This window comes from Zootoca vivipara, chromosome 4, assembly GCF_965207765.1.
Source record: "Zootoca vivipara chromosome 4, rZooViv2.hap1.1, whole genome shotgun sequence".
NCBI lineage: Eukaryota > Metazoa > Chordata > Lepidosauria > Squamata > Lacertidae > Zootoca > Zootoca vivipara.
In genome coordinates this window covers 79304770-79326196 of record NC_142587.1, presented here as the reverse complement: position 1 = coordinate 79326196, position 21427 = coordinate 79304770, and the positions used below count along the sequence as shown (strand labels likewise).

Genomic DNA, 21427 nt, shown 5'->3' with positions numbered 1-21427 from the left:
GCACTTTTGTATTGCAATTTAAGCAGGAGCAAAACGTACCTGAGCAACGTGTAAAGCCATAGGGCGAGAGGCATTGTTCTTCCCAGTGGAGGAGGAGGAGGAGATCACATGATAACACAGAAGTTCGAGAGAGGAAAGATTGCCAGCGTGCTAGTATAAGCAAAATACACCAGTGGAATAATTAAAAGAGCGCCAGCCACAGCGACCTATTGCAGGCTCTGCTTTAAACACTGTAAATTGGTTCTTGCGCATAATGGCACATAAATGCAAGCTCAGCCTTGACAACCACTGCTCGGTACGCGCTGTAGTGGCACCTGTCATAGTTAAAAGGATCCACAGGGCGTTAGTATTCAAACTGCTTTCCCTGGAGGGCATATTAAATAAATCAAGACTTTAAAAACATGCTCCAGGCTTGGATTAGGCATATAAATGCTTCTCCAGGTGTAGCAAGGCAATGCCATCCTGCAATTCCAAACTTTAAGTACTTGTTGAGAGCATGTGCTTACTGCATATAGTAGGGGGAGATTCCAAAACCACTATATGCACCTGTGGTTTTGAAACAAACATAGACTGCTAAGCCAAAATAACCTGGTTGTCTAGAATGCCAGGGTGTGCATAGAGTGGAAATAGATGGCACAATGCAATCAAGAGAACATTAACGGGATTCAAATTTCCCATTCATGAGAACCTCCTGGCATGATCTGTTAGAGCAGTCCAGAAAAGTTAGTAGCCTGCAGGATTTATTTATTTTTTGCTTATTCTGTGTGCCTGACTTTTATGTCATACATAAATCCCGAAGAGCTGGAGAGAGAGAAAGCAGTCAAATATTTTCCAGCGGACAAAATCTTCATTGCAAAATTGTCTGCTGGAAATTTTTATTCAATGTGGGGACCAGGTGAGCAGCTATTCATCAGTTTGGCTCCATCCACACTAATCATTCTTATTGATTTTATACTGCTTTGGTTTTTGCCAAAGCATCCTGGGTACTGCAGTTTGCTAAAGGTGTTGGGAATTATTAGGAGACTCCTGTCCCCCTCACAGAACTATAATTCCCACAGCCCACCAGTAGAGAGGTTATTAAACCAGTTTAAGTTTGTGGCATGGCTGTGCCCTCTCCCCACCCCCAACCGAAAGACTGGAGAGATGTGCCACAAGCTGGAACAAACACACACTTCTCTGTAATCACCAACCATCAGCTGATCAATTGCCCCAAATCCGACATCATATATGGCCTGGAACAGTGATGGGGAACCTGCAGGCCTTCAAATGTGGTTGGACTCCAAATCCCACCAGCCCCAGTCAGTGTGCTCAGTGGTGAAGGATTATGGGAGCTGTAGTCCAACAACATCCGGTGGGCCACAAGGTCCCTTTCCTGGCCAAGGGTGTGTGGGTGTGGGTGTGTTTTAGGAGAGTACTGAGGGCAGGATGAAGAGGCCTGGCAAACCAAATTCTTCCTGAGGACTTTAGGCACACCAACTCAGCACATTCTGCTATCTTTATTGGAGCAGAGAAGCAAAATTCTGAACACAAAAAAACCATATGAAATTCTTTTTTCCATCCTTCATCTTCAAACTTCTCTCAGATAAACAAAAAAGGGGCTGTCAATTGATATTCCTTCCAGCCCACACCAAGCTCTCAAAGTCAATTTGGCTGAATGTAAAACAGAACAACAGCTCTATTTATAATCTGTCCACCTCTTGCAGTAACTTCAGGATGTAAAACATTCCCCATTATACCTGGTCCAGGGGCACACATCCAATTTGAATGGGAGGCAGCTTCAGGGTTTTGCAATTTTCGCTGAAAATTGGCAACAAGACTGAAAGCGTTTCATACAGGCCTTCAGGACACAGATACCAACTGGGCCCCCGAGACTTGTCACTGTAATAATATTCTAAGCAAGGGCATCTGCCGCTGCCATGTAAATCGGAGTCTACAGCTCTCTGACCCCCACCTGTCCTCCTCTATCAGAAATCCTGCCTGATATAAACCACTTCAGATATGACAGGCTCTGAGCCGTAGTGCCATGGGAAAGGATTTTTCTTTGAACAAAAGACTGCATTGACAGCAATTTCCAGACATGGGAGTGCATTCATTCATTTCTATCACCACGTTTGTGCCCTGCCCCATCTCAGAGATGCTCACGGCAGCATACAACTGGGTTAACCTCTCTGTCCTCTCACAACAACCCTATAGGGTAGGTTGGCCTGATAGCATGACTGTCATAAAATGAGGTCTAGTTTACCAATGAAGCAGAATGAGGCCATGAAGTGGATTTAATTTGTTCAGCTGCAGGCAGGGGGTGCTGTTTTTTCAATGCACCCACATCTCGGGGGAAAAAAAAACCTGCAAGGGAAAATGTAACAAAACCTAATACATTAGGCAGAGTGATTCTAGCCCAAATTACTCCCCAATGTACTCATTTTTGTACTGTAGGAACAATTTTTTTACTGTAGGAACAATTTTTAAAAGCACACACCATAGAAGAGCTGCCCAAAATGGCATTCTCAATTGGGACAGTCCATCCATTCTACCCCGTCAGGACTAAGGACATAATTTACACACAACTTCTGGAAGTCTTCAATATCACATCCATTGGGCAGGGGGAATCTGACTATTTAAAAAACCAGTTCACTGGATCCTGATTAAGTCAACTGAAATGGAACTTAAGGTCAAAGGAGTATGTGGGGTGTTAGGGAAGGTGTAGTACCTCTGGTGGGGAACACGCCGTGCTCCTTCTGGGGTACTTTGCCCACCTTTGGCCCCCACCCTGCACTCAGCTCTCTCACCTGTGACTCCTAGAAGCTGTCAGCACATGACAGTGGCCATGCCCCAGGAAACGGCGTCAACTGGACGGCTAAACCAGATGAGATTGATGGGTCTCAAACCCTCAGTGAGTTATGAACTTCCTCTGCCTGTGAAGACAGGCACCGGAAGATTGAGTGGACAAGACAAATAGTAGGTCCAATGGCCAAGGAGGTAATTTCTGCACATGTTGTGAAGGGAAATGAGGGGCAGGTGGCACTCATCAACTTGGGAAGGTAGTCCATCTAAGAGAAAGAAAACTCTGATCGTAATATGCCTTGCAGGATATATTTGGGAGAAGAAAAGGCTAAGGAGTAAACCCTACAAAAATCTGGAGTGGAAGCCTTAGATCGATGGCTTTTGGTACACCTCCTTCCAGCAAATTCTGCAAACGTATTTCCTTTGGACTACATTAGTGAAGCCAACATAGGGGTCTTGGACCTCCATACAACCTGCCCAGGCTTACTCCTGGAGGTCACTTCAGTGCTGCTAATGCAGCAGATTGACTTCATCCCCCAAGGCGCACTCCATTGTCTCTCGAGACGGATGGCAAAGGAAAGCTCAATGCGACTTATGTCAGTCATGACTAGCCTGACCAATTGATTTTAATGGAAATTAAGTCCAAGCAGTTTAGGCTGCAGTCCTAACCGCTATTACCTAGGAGAAAGTCCACTGAATTAATTAAGACTTACTTGTAAGTAGACATGGTTAGGATTGCGCTGTTAGTCTGGATCTAACCCAATATAATGTTCCATAAAGGTAAAGGGACCCCTGACCATTAGGTCCAGTCGTGACCGACTCTGGGGTTGCGGCGCTCATCTCGTGTTATTGGCCGAGGGAGCCGGCGTACATCTTCCAGGTCATGTGGCCAGCATTACAAAGCCACTTCTGGCGAACCAGAGCAGTGCACAGAAACGCTGTTTACCTTCCCGCCGGAGTGGTCCCTATTTATCTACTTGCACTTCGAGGTGCTTTTGAACTGCTAGGTTGGCAGGAGCAGGGACCGAGCAACGGGAGCTCACCCCGTCGCAGGGATTCGAACCGCTGACCTTCTGATCGGCAAGCCCTAGGCTCTGTGGTTTAACCCACAGAACCACCTGCGTCCCATAATGTTCCATAGTCACCTATAATAGTCACACAAATTTGAATGGAAATTAATGACCAATGCCAATGTTTGTTGCAATTTCTGAATCAGTGGAAATGTGGATGAGGTCATACCAAAGTTCAAGCATAGTTCAAAAAATAACCAACTCTTTTTGACAATTGCTGTCTGTTTCCTTGTTGACCTTTGAATATCCCACAATGGCCTTTGAGACCGTAGACCGGGGTAGCCAATGTGCAACACGCCAGATATTTTGGACTACAACTTCCATCAGCCCTAGTCATCACAGCCAATGGCCAGGGATTATGGGTGCTGTAGTCCACAAAACCTGAGAGGTACCACATTGACTACCCTTGATGTAGTAGGCCATCAGACAGCGAATGAACAACAACAGAATTAGGAAATGCTGATATGGATTATGTAGCCGAGTCTGGTGCTGTGGAAGGTTCTTCTTAAAATGGGTTTCCAAAGTCTTCAAAATGATTCAGGGATTTCTCATTTCAGCAACCCAATGACTTGATTGCTCAAGATTTATTGACTGCACTTACTCTGTTTTATGGAGCACCATTTTTAATGCCATTTTAATGCTTCCCACCCTTCAAGTAGGCTTCAAAAGGAAATGGGATGAAAAGTATTTTAATCAATCAATCAATCATAGTTTCACACATGAAACTGCTAGAGGTACATGAACATTACTACACACTGAAAAAGTGTATCAGTTTCATATCTATATATATATAAATGTAAAAATTGTGAAAGTGTGGGCTCCACTTTTCTCCGTAACCGCTTGACCGATCGTCCTGAAATTTTGACACAACGATCCAGCCCACTCCCTGAGTGTCCCTAGAAAAAAATCCCTCAGAACTCACACCTGCGCAGGTACAGACCTCTTTTTCAACAAACTAAAACAGCGCCCTCAAGTGCATTTCCTCCCACAGTACACCCCCTCCCTTCCTGTGACCACACCCACATCCACCATGAGATCCACCAGTCACATACATACATCCAGCAGAGGTATTGAAGACCTCACCAGAACAGAAAACAGGCCTTTTGCAGCAATAAGGCCCAACATTGCCAAGTAGAGGTAGGGGCCTGCCTGGGGGGTTGGGGGCCCGAATAGAGGGCAGGGATAGGTAACAACAGGGTGGGGGGAGACACAGGGATGAAACCTGCCCTTTCCACAGTATCTCGCCTCGGCTCAGGGGGACTCTGAGGCTCAGGGGGATCTGAAGGGGGGCTATTACCCTCCATCTCACAGACTAACGCACAGCAACGCATGCAGGGCCAGCTAGTTTTTTTATAAATGCAAAGGTGGCATAAATTGTAATCTAGGACCAGCTGGTGAAAAGTGGGTAAATAGTAATTATAACAATACCGGTAATACGGTAACAATAGCTTCTTTTACCAATGCTGATCCAAAATTGCTTCAACCGTATTAACAATGAAATACTGTTTAGCATTTCACTGTTTTCTGATTAGAAACTGCCAAGGGACAATTGAAGCTCTCTCTTGTACTGTCAAGCAAGGTCCCTACAATCTCTAGTTGTGTAGAATTATTATAATGTCTCATCAAGAAGGAGCTTACCTAGCAACCTTAAGAGGAGCAAGAATAGCCCCTTTGTTTTAAAAATTGCACTGGATTTAATAAAACCTGGATGCATCATTAGGTTAATTTAAAACATTGCAAAATATGTTGATGGATGCTACCTAAATCCAATGACTATGCTTAGCTCAGAGGAATGTAGCTATTAAGGCAGAACTTAATAGGATTTTGTTATTTATTGGTCTCCAGCTTGATTTTTTTTCCATCCAGAGAACTATAAAGTAGACTTAAGCATTCAGAAGAACAGTGGCAAGTTGCATACTTAGATCTTTAAACTAAGGATTTTCAACATTTTTGTCAAAGAGAATTCCTAAAATCCCCAACGTAAAACACATTGGTGAGGGGGTGCAGCTGTATCTGCTAAATTACAGTCACCATAATAATATAGACTAGAGGCAATCTCAGAAGTATAAATGCCTCTGAGTAGGCCCCCCTTGTTTGATCTGTTTACCACAATGCATCACACAAGACAAGCTCCAAGTAACTACATACATTTTATTCTTAGTTCCTATACAGTGGTGCTTCTGTTTACGAACTTAATCCGTTTCGGCCCAGTATACCTGAAGAAATGTCTCCACCCCCATCGTTCAACCCGGACACTGAGGTCCAGCGCCGAAGGCCTTCTGGCGGTTCCCTCACTGCGGGAAGCAAAGTTACAGGGAATCAGAGAGAGGGCCTTCTCGGTAGTGGCGCCCGCCCTGTGGAATGCCCTCCCATCAGATGTCAAGGAAATAAACAACTATATGACATTTAGTAGATATCTGAAGGCAGCCCTGTTTAGGGAAGTTTTTAATGACTGATGCTTTAATGTATTTTTAACCTTCTGTTGGAAGCCGCCCAGAGTGGCTGGGGAAACCCAGCCAGATGGGCAGGGTAGAAATAAATTGTTGTTGTTGTTGTTGTTGTTGTTGTTGTTGTTGTTGTTGTTGTTGTTGTTGTTCCGTTCTTAAACCGAAACCGTTCTTAAACCGAGGCACGCTTTCTCTAGTGAGGCCTCCAACCACTGGTGCCCTTCCACCGTTTGGATTCCATTCTTAGACCGAGGTAAAGTTTGCAAACCAGGACACGACTTCCGGTTTTGCAGAGTTCATAAACCGAATCGTTTGTAAGCAGGACTGCTCTTAAACCGAGGTACCACTGTACAGTGGGACCTCGACTTATGAAGAACTCGACATCCAACGTTTTCAACTTATGAGCGGGAAAAGTGGTGGCACGCTTACGATTTTTTCGACATCCGAACGGAAAACCCGTTCGCGGCTAGTTGCGGTTTCCTCGACTTACGATTTTTTTCTGTTTCCAATGCATTCCTATGGGAAACCGCTTTTCCTATGGGAAACTCGATTTATGAAGTTTTCGACCCACGAGTGTGCATTCGGAACGGATTAAATTTGTAAGTCAAGGTCCCACTGTATTATTATTATTCCAGCTACATCCCACCTTTCTTCCAAGAAGCTCAACTAGCAGACTCAGTTCTCCCTCTCCCCATTTTATCTTTACAACACCCTGTGAGGTAGGTTAGGCTGAGAGCCAAGGACTGGCTCAAGGTCACCAGTGAACTTCATGGCTGAGTGGGGATTTGACCCCTGGCCTCCCAGGTCGTAGTCCAACAGTCCACTACACAACAGTTCATCTTAAATATTTTGTGCATTATGGAAGAGAGCACACGAGCATAATGCTTGCCACCAAGCACCACCACAACCTACACACTAGGTCCATGTTTGAACCAACATATGATGTGTACAAACATGCGTCCAAAGTACATTTCTCCAGTAACTTCCCGTAACACCCTCAGGGCTATGTTACGCAGTATACATAACCGAACTTTGATTCGTTATCTGTATAACTAGGTTACTAGGAACAACCAATCAGAATTCCCTGGAAAGTGCATGTGTTATCAGCCACCTCTTTGTGGCACTCACAGTCAACATCAACACTCAAGAAAGGAGATTCCGACTAAACATCAGGGAAAACTTTCTGACAATCTGACAGTGGAACGTCCTTCCTTGGGAGGTTGTGGACTCTCCTTCCTTGGGGGTTTTAAAGCAGCAGTTGGATGGCCAGCTGTCATGGATGTTTCAGCTGAGATTACAGCACTGCAGGGGGTTGGACTAGACGACCCTTGGGGTCCCTTCCAACTTTCAAATCTATGATCTTGTATAACTCAACTTTCTAGAACTTCCTATGTGCAATGAAGTCCTTAAAGGTTAAAAACACAACTGAAAAACAACTGCTTTTTAATTGTCTGCTAGTGGAAGAAATGCCAACCCAGTGTGCGGCAGCCATGAAAAAGGCAAATTCCTTGCTAGGGATCATTAGGAAAGGAATGGAAAGTAAAATCGCCAGCATCATAATGCCACTATATAAATATATGGTACAACCACATTGGGAGTACTGTGCACACTTCTGGTCACCTCACCTCAAAAAGGAGATTGTAGAGTTGGAAAAGATCCATAAAAGATTCACAGTAGTGAGTTTGTTACATGCACAAAGATGGAAAGACTTATCATTACCTACTGTGGAAGAATGGTTGTTGAAATTAATGGCTTTGGCTGAGCTGGCAAACTTGATGTGTCTAATTAGAGGGAAATCATTGTTGACGTTTATTAATGATTCAAAAGCCCTTATGGATTTTTTGCACAAAAAGGAAAATGAGCTTGTTTGGAGACTGAAAAAAGGTTGGTTTATGGAAAGTAGAAGAGTTGGATATTATGGATCAAGGGTTTTGCATAAGTCTATAAAGCTGGAAGAGAATCAATCAGGTGTCTCTTTCTTTCCTTCTTTCTTTCCTTTCTTTTAGTTTATGTGTAAAAATGTGCTTCGTTTTTATGTTAAATGTTGTACATGGCTTTTTTCAGCAAAAGTGTAATGATAAAAAAACTTTTTTAAAAAAGTAAAAGATTCAGAAAAGGACAACCAAAATGGTGAAGCGGATGGAGTGCGGATGGCTGTATGGGTTGCACTAATTCACTGACTGAAGTAAAGCATACATCCAAAGTTGCCCTCTCTTGAAAGAAAGTCCCATTAGTTTTAATGAGACTGCCTTCCACAGAAGGGTTTTTATGTCAACATGCCAGGAACCAAGAGTTTGAGCTCCCTCAAATGCAATTAGACATGCAATCCTAAAAACGCCTACTTAGAAGTAATTTACAGTATATTGAAAATGAACAGAACTTAATTCCAATGAGATTGGCCTAGTATACGGCAATGAGACAAGGGCACAGATGGCCTGCCCAGCAAATATTTAGACTCCCCTTCAGCCCAATGGGAAAGGGAAGCACTGAAGGGCCCTAGGGAAGTAGGGAGCTTGCAAGAAAATGGGAATGTAACAGAAATATAATAAAAAATAGAAGAATGGAAAATTTGCCACTGGCTCCCAAACTGCATTGCTAGGGGGTAGGTTCATCTTTTATTCACAGTTAGTTTTTTATCTAGGTCCTAGGCAACCTTCCCAGGTCCACATGCTAGTAGTAGACAGGGTCAGAGGTAAAGATTGTGGGATATATCCAGCCTCATATAACCAACATGCTTAACTCTAATTAATGCATGAAGGGGTTAAGACCATAGAGTAGGCTGTCCTGCCAGGCTTAGCTAAGTCACACTCCCTCACCTTGGGAGGAAGGGCTAACATACTCTTTATTCTCCCACTTTCTACCATTATTCCACCATGTGAATCCTACCAGCTTGGCCCCAAGCTTAGACCATGTGGCTTTAGCCAGCCACCTTTGTGTTTCTATACAAACTATTTAGAAACACTGACCTTTCTGGAGCCAACCTAAGTTGTGCTACCTGTCTTTTCTTGCTGTTGTATGGTAAAGCACATGCATCTGACCTTTGAAGAGTTTGTAAGTAAATCATTTTTAACTTACCAAGCATGCGGTCTCTTTCTATGCTAAAGAAAGTAGAAAGTTTGGAAGCAACTTAGAAGGGGGTATTTTAAAGGTCTAACAGCCTGTATTTTCATGCTTTACTTTGCCGCATGTTTTGTGATCTTAAATTTCTGCTGGGGCTCTCTCACCAAAGACTACTTGCCCCAAACCTGGATCTAGGCATCCAGGGAATTCTTTTTATTTTTTACTCATATTTCCCCCTTCTAATCGTATTTAAAACCAAACGAAAGTAAGCAGAGCATTATATGTGAATTGTACCTTTGTACAGTAGGCTGGTTTCTTCACATTCACACATCCCTCTCTGTCCTCCATCCAGGCATGCAAGTAGCATTATACTGTTGTAACACCGCCCCCCCCAAAGGGCCTTATGGTGAAGGGTGGGCCTTATGGTGAAGGGTGGGTGGTAACAAGGGGGCAATATTGCTTGCCTTTTTACAGATCTGTTTTAAGGATTCCAGAGTCTGGAATCAGGTAGCAAGTTTGAAAGAGGGATTGCTGTTCATAATGTGTAGATTCCTTCCACTTTTACCTCTGGGCCAGAAGAATACGCAGGGTTGTTTAACGGTTTAGGAAACCTGCAAAAACTTGTTTGATCACGGGTAGCTGTGGGGGCAAACAAAGTGTGTGTACACAGCATGCGAAGCAACACATCTCTCCCAAAAGCTATTGCATGCCTGCAGTCAAGAGATCGTGCAAGTGGAACCCTTGCGATGGGCTACATAAAAGGCTGTTATGAAATCCAAAACACAACAATTTTGGCATTGTAATCCTCCTGTGATACCATATTGCTGCTCTACTGACTCCAGCTATTTCCCCCTCATTATTTCCTCACTTAAGCAAGCAGTCTGAGGAGTGTTGCCAACAACGGCAAAATCACACAGTCTCTCTCACCTCCAGCGTGTTTTGCTGCACAGCAGTCGATCCGTAACTACCCCATAACATGGTCTATTGTTGTTTAACATCCAGTTTTATTCTTCAATTACTCTGCTGGCTTGACTCTTAATTTATTACATTTTCTGGTACATTTGATTTTGGATATTATGACATCCTGGCTCATGCCATTAGAGAGGAAACATAAAGCGATGGCAATACCAGGGGATACAAGAGGACAGAATACCATTGTCAGCCTGGAAAATTAAAGCTTTTGCTGCTTGCTTTGTTTCCCCTGGTGGCCCTTTCCCCACTGGCCCTACAATGTAAATAGCATTTTTTAAATAAATAAATTGAGGCACCTTTCCTGATGCAAAGTCTGATAGTCTCCTAGCGCATAAGGATATTGGTGGCTGTTGGCCTTGAAAATAGGTAATCACACTAGTCTTCAGTGCCTTGTTGTTGTTTAGTCATTCAGTCGTGTCCGACTCTTCGTGACCCCATGGACCAGAACATGCCAGGCACTTCAGTCTTCAGTGCCTTGTGACTCCTAAATATGTTTGGATACGTTAAAATTTGATATTTTGCAATCTTTGAATCTCATGCAGCAATTCTAGGCTCACTAACCTGGGCTCTGTAAAAAAAGGTAAAGGACCCCTGACAGTTAAGTCCAGTCGCAAATAACTCTGGGGTTGCAGCACTCATTTTGCTTTACTGGCCGAGGGAGCCGGCGTACAGCTTCTGGGTCATGTGGCCAGCATGACTAAGCCGCTTCTGGTGAAACCAGAGCAGCGCATAGAAACGCCGTTTACCTTCCCGCCAGAGTAGTACCTATTTATCTACTTGCACTTTGACGTGCTTTCGAACTGCTAGGTTGGCAGGAGCTGGGACCGAGCAACGGGAGCTCACCCCGTCGCGGGGATTTGAACCGCCAACCTTCCGATTGGCAAGCCCTAGGCTCAGTGGTTTAGACCACAGCGCCACCCGCATCCCACCAACATGGGCTCAAGTCCCACTGAAATAAGCATGTGAAATAAATACATGGATAGCTAGTTAAGTCAACTAATGAGCTGCCTCTTGAATCTGGACTACTGATTCGGGCTCACAAGAGTTGCTGGCAATTGTGAAATAGCTTATTAATGAGGTGAGATTATATTTCCATATATGGTGGGGAGATTCATGACCATAATTGCTTCCACCACCCTGCATTTAAAGCACATTGCTTCCCCTCCAAAGAATCCCAGGAACCGCAGTTTGTTAAGGGTGCTGGGAACTGTAGCTCTGTGAGGGGTCCTAAACTATAATGCTTAGAACAGGGGTTCCCAAACTAAGGCCCCGGGGCCGGATGCAGCCCAATCGCCTTCTCAATCCGGCCCATGGATGGTCCAGGAATCAGCGTGTTTTACATGAGTAGAATGTGTCGTTTTATTTAAAATGCATCTCTGGGTTATTTGTGGGGCCTGCCTGGTGTTTTTACATGAGTAGAATGTGTCATTTTATTTAAAATGCATCTCTGGGTTATATGTGGGGCATAGGAATTCGTTCATAATTTTTTTCAAAATATAGTCCGGCCCCCCACAAGGTCTGAGGGACAGTGAACCGACCCCCTGCTGAAAAGGTTTGCTGACCTCTGGCTTAGAATGTATTGTGTGGTGTTGTCCTGTCCAGTTAGGCCTTGGCACTGTAGTAGGGCTCTAAACACAGGCCTGCAGCAGGGTTTCTCCTGAGCCAAGGAAGAGATGGAAGCGGGGAGGAGACTGGGTTATACTGAACGGAAAGTATATCATTAAGTCACTGTGTCTGCATAAAACTCATTTAATGTCTCCCAATCATTCCCTAGGTACTGAAATTATAAGATGTAGTATATTGTACGAGCTAGCTTTCTTTATCCAGGCCTTTGACACCTGAGATATATGGTGTTCTTCTGGTTGTAAATCAGGTTGTAAATCAGGCAGGTAATAATAAAGTAAAACAGTTTTTAAAAACTATAAAGCAAAAGAATAAAAGCAGCACTTAAACACTAAAGCAGCAGAATAAAAAAAGATTAGAAGTACACTGAAGGCCATAAAAGCTAATTTAACAAGAGTAGCTTCTCACAAGTTGAAACAATTCAATGAAAGGACAACCACTCGTGGCCCAAAAGTCTTCCTGAAAAGGAACCTTTAAAAACAGCCAGCAGAGGAAGGGAACTTTATATACTGAAATTGTCTGTGGCTGTAGTATTAGCTGCAATCCTTTCCTAGGAATGGGGGATCCAGTTTGCATTTAAAAGCAAATGTATCTAGTCTTCACTTTCCAAAGCAATATCATGGACATACAATCAGTGCTTAATGAAAAATAGGTGCCGGTACTCACCATGAAGTTGTTACAGTAAGTGCCACACTTTTTAATAACAAAAAAAAAGATGTGCCGGTACTGCGTGCCCTTGAATACCCATGGGAAAAAACACTGCATCCAATGCAGCTGAATGTTGGGAGATTCAGGCAGCACACATGGAACTCGCTAACACAGGAGGCAGTGATAGAAGCCAACATGAATAGCGTTAAAAGAGGATTGGACAAATTCATGGAGGAGAGGGCTATTGGATAGCTACTAGCCACATTGGCTATGCTCTTCCCTCCACAGTTGGATACAGCAATGCTTCTGAATACCAGTTGCTGGAAACCACAGGAGGGGTGAGTGCTCGTGTGCTTGAATCCTGCTTGCTGGTTTCCTACAGGCATCTGGTTGGCCACTGTGAGAACAAGATGATGCACTCAATGGTCTGTGGGCCTGATTCCACAGGCTGTTCAAACTGAAACATAGCCATTCTCTGAAATTTGCTTTTCTCTTAACTTTGCAGTGAAGTTCACTAGCTGAGTAACATGTACAAAAATGCATACGATAAGGTAAAGTGTGCACACATAAAAATGCATATATTAGTGAAAAGGACATAACAAAAATTCATTATATTAGGGGAAATTGGTTTGCAAAAATCCAGCTACGAAAGCTGCTGAATAGACTCTCGGGCTGTTTAGGGGTTTTTGTTGTTGTAATTGACATTAATTTTTGTATCTTTATTTTTAGATCTTATGATTTATGTGGAAATTGTTTCACTTTAGTTGTGTACTTTTTGATTTGTTTTATTGATTGTTTATGACTTTCGTTATGTGTGTTATTATGTAATTTTTGTCACGTTGCAAGCCACCTTGAGCGGCATACAAATAAAATGATGATGTGGAGGCTCGCATTAAGTTACTAAATAACTATTCTCTGTATGGAATTACACAAATAGCTTTTGTTCAAGGTGCACCCAGTCAATCTTTAAAGGAAACAAGGTTATTTTCATTATGTTACAGAACAGATTTTTAGAGAATGAATTCTGTACAATATTTTTTAAAAGTGATAATTACCATGGTGATGTACTAGTATGCACATTTTAGGATGGGGGAGAAAGATTCAGATTTTGTCAGAGTCTCCATAAACAGACAAATATTTCTGAAAGCTTCTAAGCTACAAGATTCCACATTCCCTGTAATCGGCTTACTCCGAGCTGTTCTTAGAACATTTTTCTAGTATATTACCCAGATCTCTTTGATACTGAGCATGATCTAAAGTCCTGCGCACACAGATTTCTATAAAGAAAAGAAAGATTTCTGTACCACCTTCCCCCGCCCCCCCAAAAAAATTGGTCACAGAGCAGTTTTACAGAAAATAAACCTAATATTAAAAACAAAATACATAACAAACAAAAACAATGAAGCAATTCTCACTAATTACATAAAGAAGCTCCATTTTTTAAAACCATAAAGATGACTTAACCTCATCAGCCACTAAAAGGCGGCCTTTTTTCCTGGCACCTGAAAAGGTATGAAATTCAGGTGAGATGCACTGCAGTGAGGAAGTCATTCCACAGGTACAGAGTCACCACTAAAAAGGCTCTTCCACAGGCCCTTGCACTATGAACTCCATTTAATGCAAGAACCACTTGGAGAGCCTCCTGCGCTGATCTTAATACACAGGCAGGCTGCTGTGTAGATACTTTCCCAGGTTGCTCGGTGCTTTAAATGTCAACACAAGAACACTGAGTGGCAACCAGCACAACTGTCTGAAAATAGGCGTTATATGCCACTGGTTCATTAAACAATCTATGGCCTTTTAAACTGTTGGGGGAGTATTGTTATTGTTTGTTACTATGTTATATATGTTTGTGTTTTCATATTTTAAACTGCCCCATGATGTTCAAATGAACGGTGGTATCGAAATTATACCACTACTACTAGGAATAATTTCTAGCCATGAACAGAGCACCTATAAATTCCTCTGTTGAAAACTACAGAAACAGGCTACTTTTTCTGGACTGTTCCCGACCCCTCGCCTAGACTTTTTGAAATGCACAGAAACCGTCTATGGCAAATCACTCATCCTGGTGTAGTTGCACCAACTCCACATGGTTTCTGATCTGCCTCCTTTTGCTTCTAAAACTGGAAAGCTATTGCATGTATTTGAAAACTCATTATCAGCGACCGCTTCCAACGATAAATGAATTCTGGATTCACTTAAATCAATGGCATGATAGTCCTATTGATTTTAACAGAATTAGGAATTCATCCTTGGCTCTTCAGTAAATCCAGAGCTTAAAACATCTGAACAATGTGGGGTGGGGAAAGGAAGGGGGGAAGCTAAAAAAAACATCCCTCTATAATCTTAAAACTCATTTCATAAGCATTCTGCATGCATTTTGAACTAAAAGCTAAATAATCTGCCCAGCTTCAACATTCCTTGTATAGCTGTACCATTCTGGTTTTGATTTATTACACACACCCAAGGTCCCAGGGCAGGTTACAATAAGTTAAATTGCAATCACGCAAACAGGGTGGGTCCTAAAATATATACATCTCAATTTGTCAAAGATTAGAGCAAAGGGGGGGGGGAGCATCTTCAGCATATGACAACAACTGTATAGTGAAGATACCAGTTGCACCTCTACATGAAAGTAGTTCCACAAGCAGTAAATGCAACCCTGAAACTACAGAGTTATCGGTACAGAAGGATGAAGCAGAATAGAGCCATGTTTAGTAAGTAAATATATCATCCCTACCAGAGCTTTGAAGCTCAATGATGTAACTGGCCAACAGGATATGGATGGGATATTGTGAATCTCAGTAAAGTAAAGATTTTTTTTAAAAAAATATTATAACAAAGAGAGTCTAGCAGCACCTTTAAAATTAACCAATTTATAATAGAATGAACTTTCTTTCATGAACTAGGCTTGATCAGATGCATGAAGGAGAATAATCAGCTGCAGAGATAAGTATACTGTACATGGGTGGAATTGTAAGCGATCAGGTCGGAGGGAAATAAAACGCAAAGGATACAGATTAACAATTCAATTGCAGCTAGAATGTGTGCAAAGTAATGTAAGTGACCCTATTATACTTCATGTATCTCATCAAGTGGACTCTAGTTCACGCAAGCCTAGACCAGAATAAATTGGTTAGTCTTTAAGGTGCCACCAGATTCTTTGTTATTTTACATTGATTCACAGGACCTCACCTCTGAAAAGAGAATTACGCTTCGCCAGTTTTGTTTAAGAAGACACACACCTTAGGAAAGCAGGAGAAACAAAAGCATACCACACACAAATACAAACCCAAAAAAGTCTGCCAGGAGTAAGTCTGCTGATTAACTGGATAAAAAGGCAATTTTTAAATCTGATCAATTTCTATTAAAAAGATGGTAAATAGCCATCTTTAACATGTTGTTTTTTTTTGTTCCACAGTACAGTAACACACTAAAGCCAAAGGAGCCACAAACAATGGACAAGTATGTTCTTAACTTCCACCCCAGCTGATTAAAATTTGGCCCCACCAAGCAATCAACCTCAAGTTTTGGTACTATTTATTTTAATGGTCACTGTTGAGCTCAACAGACCATTTAATTTGCTTCTACTTTCAGCCCATTACACACCAAAATCAATAAGAAAAGTTTTCATCTGCAACAGTGTGGTGTGGATCTGGTCAAACACAATGAGAACACAAGGAAATGTATATCAAACATCTGCCACCTCTGGAATGCAATCTTCTGGGAAGATCCCCTGCAATAGTCCCATTGAAATTAATCAGAGCATCAGAGGGCACAGTAGTATGCCCCTGAGACACTGCAGTGGTAAAATCCTGCTAATCACAACGCAGAGAATTTGAGGATTTCGCTCTCAAGCTGCAATTCTATACCCAATTACCTGGACGTCACTGACCTCAATGGGGCTTCTGAGTAAACATGGACAGGATTCCACAGTCAGTGCATAAAAGTAGTGGCCTTTAGAAATTCTATGTTTTTAACTTCCCCCCAAAAGACATATTACTACTGTATACAGGAACAGTTAACAGCTGCCTCCTAGGCAAAATAATTTAAAGGGCGATACTGTCCTGTAAGAGTTTTAGAAATTGTCAGTCTGGTATTGAAGTACAAGCATGATCTACATATTATTAAAACAACCATGTCAATAGCCCAAAGATGGAAAACTTGGAATGCCTCTCTTCACACAATGTTATTGAGTGTAATAGTTCTTAGATCAGCATTATTCTCCCCTCCAAGATGCATCAGACATCCTGACATTGATTTAAGTAATTTGTACAGCTCCTGGGAGGTAATGGTTCAGTTTAATGCACTAGCAATTATGGCTATTAAAAAATGTACATTAGGCAGCAATCCTAAAAACAATTATCTGGAACCATGTCTCACCCCGATCAATGGAACTTACTTCCAAGTAAGCAAGTTTGAGACAGGGTGGAGCAAAATGAAAATATGAGTAGGTGTATGGAGATGGTGTGTGTGTGTGTGTGTGTGTGTGTGTGTGTGTGTGTGTGTGTGTAAAACAGACAGTATGTGCAGGTAGCCCCAACCACTTTTGGCATTGGCTATGTCCAGTGATGGCCCACAGAAGGTTAATCATGAGGGAATGCGGCCCTCAGGCTGAAAAATGCCCCCTTCCTTGCCATAGCCACTGGCACCTCAGATTTATTTTCAAACTAGTGTCATTCAGCCCGTTCAGTAAACGGGCGCTAGAACATGTGAGGAGTGGCGGGGCCGCGGCCTTCCCTCCCTCTCTGCGCTCGGCTGCTGCGTCTGGGAGGAGAAGGGGAGGCAGCCTTCTGAAGCCCGCTTCCTCCCGAGTAGACCTGCCCAGCGGGGTGCAGCGAGAAGCAGGGTGGGCCGCCAGCCACGACCGAGCGAGGGGGGCGAGAGAGAGAGAAGGAAGGAAGATACCCCCACACACTTCCTTACCCTCTCCTCCTCCTCGTCCTCCTCCACCATGCAGAGCCCTCTTTCCTTCTTTGCGTTTTTTCTTCCCGCCTCTGAGGCAAAAGCTCCCCTCACGTGAGGCGGGGCTCCTGCCTGGCAGTGCCGGAGCTCCCTGCGGCCGCAATGGCAGCGCCGGCGCTTGAGGGAGCCAGCCAAGAAAAGAGAGGCGGAGGTGTGGGGGAAAGAGCCATAAACTCTTCCCGCCGCAGTGGCTGCTAACGCGGGTGGGCGGGGAAGGAGGGCGGCGGCGGGCATGTGAGGCTCGGCATGGCGGGACCCGGCCGGGGAGCCTCGGCGAGAGCCAGTTGCCATGAGAGTGTCCTGGGCGCGCGAGCAAGTGTCTCTGCGTCCAATCCCTGTGTCCGTGGGGCACATGCGCAGTAGCGCAGACACAGGGACACGGACTGGACGCAGAGACACTTGCATATTATTATATAGGATCTCTGAGTAGCTGTAGATTCAATTCCCATAATTCCAAGGTCCCAGTTTGGTACAAGGACTTTCAGTGCTGACATCTAATTTCTTTATAGTCCACTTTTCCTTAAAGGCGCTCCCAATGTGAGTTATGGTACATTCCCCCTCCCCATTAGTCCACCCTCACCACCACCCTGTGGTACCTGTAGACTACGAGGCAGCGAAGGCCGCTCAGTGAGCTCAATGGCCGAGTGGGTATATGCCTGAATACCTGAAGGAGCATCTCCACCACCATTGTCAGCCTGAACACTGAGGTCCAGCCCCAAGAAGGGCCTTCTGGTGGTTCCCTCATTGCGAGAAATGAATTTACCATCCTGTCAGATGTCAAAGAGATAAACAATTATAGGGCACTCTGTAGGCATCTGAAGCCCTGTCTTGGGAAGCTTTTAATGTTTGCTGTTTTCTTATGTTTTCTTATATTCTGTTGGAAGCCACCCAGAGTAGCTGAGGCAACCCAGTCTGATGGGAGGCGTACAAAATTGTTGCTGTTGTTATGCCTGACACTCCAACCCGTAAGTGGGAAATCTCGGGCTTGGGGGCCAAATGTGGCCCTCCAAGCTTATCTATCTGACCCTTGGAAGCCTTCCCAGGACATACCTCTCATTGGCCCGGTTTTATACACCAAATATTTTTACCTGGATATTCTCCCAGTCCTTTTCTAACCACTTAAATTGCATGGGTTCTATTGCGCAGGTTCTCTGCAGCAGCCTGTGGGTAAACATTTAACATATACTGAATAACAGCTGGTGCTGCTAATTGTAGATTATTCCTCCCTCCCTCCCCCCCTCCCTGAAAATAACTTTTCTCCAGCACGTTTAACATTCAAAGTTTCATAAATCTCACTATTTTTTAAAAAAATGCACATTAAGAACACCAAGTTACTGTTTCCAACTTTAGCTTTAAGTCAACTTAATAAGGATATAAAATTAATGTGCAGATGTGCTCAACTGTCACAATGAAATATAATCCTAGTTATAAAAGTAAATCTGCAGAACAGCCAGCTCTTCATGCGTAAAATTCGGCTTTATCATTAGTTAAGTGAGCACAAACCCCTGCTGCAAGAGATGGGTAATAAGATCACCACTAAAGGAGGAGAAGTGGGTGGGGGAACAGCCTGGTTCCTACCCACCCCCAAAAAACTTCCCTCCCACCAAACCAAAACTAGCTTTCTCCGGGGGGGGGGGGCAATACTACTGCAACACCAGCCTAACAAGAGAAAGTGTAATGTTCTACTACGGTAGCCAACATGTACCGTTTTGACCCGAAAATAAGTCACACTCTCCCCCCCAATTCCAACTGCGAAAAGTTAAAAGTGTGGCTTATATTCACGACCGTATGCTGCTGACGAAGAAGCGCGGCTCCCCCCCCCCCCCCGGAAGCAGTCCACAAGCATGAGGAAACGGCGCGCTCCCAAGCCTCCCCGTAGCCGTTGGAAAAAAGAGGGAAGAGGGGGAGACCTCTGGCAAAGCGGTGCGGCTCCCCCCCCCCCACAGCAGAGAGCAGCCTGAGAGCGCAGGGCAAAGGTGAGCAGCCCTCCCGCTGCTCCAAAGCAGCACGACTCCCCCCCCCCAGAGAGCAGCCCAGGAGCGTGGGGCAACGGCGGCCGTCCTGTCCCATCTGCGGCTCCTAAGCCTCCGCCAAGCAGCCAAATTTTAAAGGTGTGGCTTATTTGCAGGTGCAGCTTATATTCGGGCCAATACAGTAGCTCAAGGGCTTGGATGAGGATGCCAGATGTCTTCCCACTGGTGTCAGTCTGTTTCTTGAATTCAGTCCATTCTGGAGAGGATTAGCATCTAACCAGGATTGACTGCCTTCTTTGGGTCCAATTGATGGAGCTTGGCTGCTTCGCATCCAGCATTCCTTTTGGTGCAGGGTCTAGTAGTGACTGGTATTGCTTGCCCCTCGGGCTTACATGCAGAAAGACCCAGGTTCAACCCTTGGCATCTCCAGGTAGGGTGAGGAAAGACCCTTCTGCCCGAGACCCTGGAAAGTCGCTGCCAATCCGTGTAGGCTTTTTTCAACCTTGTGTCATTTATTTATTGCACTCCTGTATCACACACTTCACCCTGTGTTCCAGGCGGATTAAGCAGCTCACCACAATAAAAACAATCCAAGCAGTAAGAGCTATTTAAAAAGAAGAAGTTAAAAATTCATAAAAGCTTACACCAAAATAGCAGGCAGCTTAAAGATCATAATCTTTAACAGATCCCAAAGGAAATATTAAAAAGATGTACATTGCATCCGTTCCAGAAAATTCAAAGGGGGTGAACTGATGCCATCACCTTCAGGAGCTCATTCAAAAAGCTCAGGGCAGCTAATAGCTCCTGCTAATAGCCACCACCATTTTTTACTTTGCTAATGCAAGGACTTGGAGCAGGAACTTCCTAGACCTTAAAGGGAGTTGGACTTCTTGAGAGACATGCAGTCTCTACAGATTTACGCAGTACTTTTATCAAGATACGAGGTACTTCATTTTTAAACAAAAAATACTGCCTGTGGCTACCATACTACTGCTGAGCGAAAAATCAGGTGGGCATCTATTCTGTATCACCAGCTGTACAAAAAAAGTGAAGAAAGGGGTGCTTTCTCCTGATTTTTTTGATTTTTTTTACTGTAAACCATGAGAGGAAGCTCATGGGAAGTGTTAGGCACTCCTCGGCAGTTTTAACCACTCACCTGCTCTAAACTAACACTCTAAATGTGAGTCAGGTGGCGCTCTTCCCATGTTACCTGGATTTCTATAACAAGATTTGATGCTTCACTCTATGAAATTAAGTTGATGATGTTGAACACTTCCTACAAAGAAGCAGAGGGGAAACTCTGGCCAGCAGGCCTCACTTGGTCCACCAGACCATCTCCCCAAGCTATGCCCAGCTGACGGACCCCTGGTGTCACATGGGATGTCTGGTTTGGGACAGGTAAAGATGCTGTTCCTTGACAAAGTGGGGTTTGCAAGCACCGCCAATCAGAGACCAGCAGTCCCTGAAAATCTCTGGGCCTTGAATGTTCTTTAAGGTCCAGGGATCACAAGTTATCTTTGCCACTCCTGCACCTTTGCTGTACTCCGCTTCCTCCCCCCCCCAAAAAAAAACAAGCTGTACAATTGCGAAGAGTTATTTATGCACCATATTGCTTATTTGCAGAATTAAACCTTTACTGGAACAAATATGCCAAAAAGCAAAGTATTAAATGACAAAAAAGATCTAGAGGATTTGTTCATTATTCAGCGATGCTAATGATCCAGGCGAAAATATTTTATATTTAAATGGAAAATGCAAAGCAATAAAGCAGCCACACTATATACACGTGCTCCATCCTTGAAACATTTATACAATCTTAATTTGGCATAAAAGCGTAGTTGTCGCACGGGCTCTTATGGAAATATTCACATTTTAAGTTAATTAT

General features: G+C 43.7%; 1 protein-coding gene across 6 annotated transcripts in view; it reads right to left on the bottom strand.

The window, feature by feature from the left end:
* The window catches only part of LNX2 (ligand of numb-protein X 2), a 78894-nt gene that overhangs the window by 46297 nt on the left and 11170 nt on the right, over positions 1 to 21427 (bottom strand). The window contains exon 2 of one of the 6 annotated variants that reach the window (XM_035114561.3): positions 18658 to 18730. The exons of 3 other annotated variants lie outside the window; for them this stretch is intronic. The gene's annotated coding sequence lies outside the window, so the exon portion shown is untranslated. Of the gene's footprint in view, positions 1 to 39; positions 2744 to 2786; positions 2913 to 18657; positions 18731 to 21427 lie in introns of those variants that run through there. 2 more of the 6 variants (XM_088668252.1, XM_088668255.1) reach the window with 2 other exon arrangements.